The sequence below is a fragment of the Silene latifolia genome, chromosome 9, assembly GCF_048544455.1.
Source record: "Silene latifolia isolate original U9 population chromosome 9, ASM4854445v1, whole genome shotgun sequence".
Classification (NCBI taxonomy): Eukaryota; Viridiplantae; Streptophyta; class Magnoliopsida; order Caryophyllales; family Caryophyllaceae; genus Silene; species Silene latifolia.
Window position 1 is genome coordinate 53,533,705 of NC_133534.1, and position 1,372 is coordinate 53,535,076.

Below are 1,372 nucleotides of genomic sequence, written 5' to 3' on the forward strand. Positions count from 1 at the left end.
AACTGGGGGCTTGCGCCCAAACAGTCCAAAAACATTCAAAATCGATGTACAAGTCTACAAAACTACGCGGAACCATCTGCTGGCACCCTCCAACTCGGCAACCCTCGCCATAAGAGCAGCAATCTCGGCATCCCGAAACTCGAGCTCCCTCGACAAGCGAGCCGTCTCCTCCCGAGACTGGGCCAACTCTCGCTCCAGCTTGCGGTCACCCTGTAAACAAGAAATTAGCTCATGTCAATCAACTCAAACAAAACTGAAAATCAAAAATCAAAAGAAAGCAAACGAGGTTCGTACCTGACGACCCCGACCACCGACGAGTGCCTCGATGGCGGTAGCTCGTAGCCGGTTGGCCACCCTCCAAAGTGCCACGAACCGAGATGGCGCGACCTGCATTTCAAAAGAAAGTCTCAGTAAGGCGAACAAGTTTAATCGAATGTGTTCTTACACGAAAGGTATATAAGCTGGAGGCTCACCCTCCGAATCAGATGCTGCCAGTCGTCTAGGCCAGCATCCGTCACGGCCACGTCAAAGTCACGCAACTCGGAGAGCGTCGTCCTCCCAGTCGCGTCAGTGTACTCGAGGGTCTCGGGGTACACTGGGGGCTCGATGCCCGCCGCCTCAACCTCCTGCAAAGACAAATAGCTCTCATCAATCGATGATCTTTCATCGTAATTCCCGAAATCGAAATCAAGAAAATAAAGGATCCTCACCACTACTGGCCAGTACGCCAACCTCCCGTAAAGGAACGCCGAGTAGTCCTCGCCAGGCAGAAGAAGGTCGTCACCACTGGCACCAGCCAAGTCCGCCTCCCTCTCAGCCTCGGAAGGCTCCCTGAACATCGTCCTCGGAGGGTCAATAGGAACCGTCAACGCGCCCCGAGAGCATTGACGAGCCAAACGCTCGCCCAGATACCACACAGGACCCATCGACGTCCACAACAGCAGCCGACTCGAGCTCCTAGGTCGAAGGACCTCAGCGACAAAAGGAGGCGCTCCAGCGTACTCCGCCCAAGGTCTGGGCACCCACTGCAATAAGTTAAGGCAAAAAGTCATTCCTATGATCGAGTGGAAGCAAAGGACAAGAAATATAAATACGAGTGGGATACTCACGCTGCTCAGCTGAAGAGCGTTCACATTGTGAGAAGAGCGCTTGCTCTTCGTCCGGCACATCACCCAATCCCTCACCACGGGATAGGCCTTCTCCAGCGGCTCTGTCTTCTTGGGCGCGAGACTCGGGAAGTAAGAATACACCCATGCCTATAAAACAAAATAATCAATGACGATCTTTCGTGATTCAACAAAGAAAAGAATTTGCTTTGGGCTAAAGGAAGGTTCATACCTCCAACAGTAGTCCAGGTCCGACAGCGCCAGGA

At 53.1% G+C, this 1,372-nt stretch overlaps 1 long non-coding RNA gene across 1 annotated transcript; it reads right to left on the minus strand.

Annotated features, from left to right (window-relative positions):
• Positions 1-341: 341 nt before the first annotated feature.
• On the minus strand, positions 342-836 carry LOC141602691 (uncharacterized). Its single transcript, XR_012524614.1, has 3 exons — positions 711-836; positions 474-626; positions 342-387 (listed from the first exon to the last, which is right to left on the minus strand). It is a non-coding gene; the product is annotated as an uncharacterized LOC141602691 (long non-coding RNA).
• Between the last annotated feature and the right edge of the window lie 536 nt (positions 837-1,372).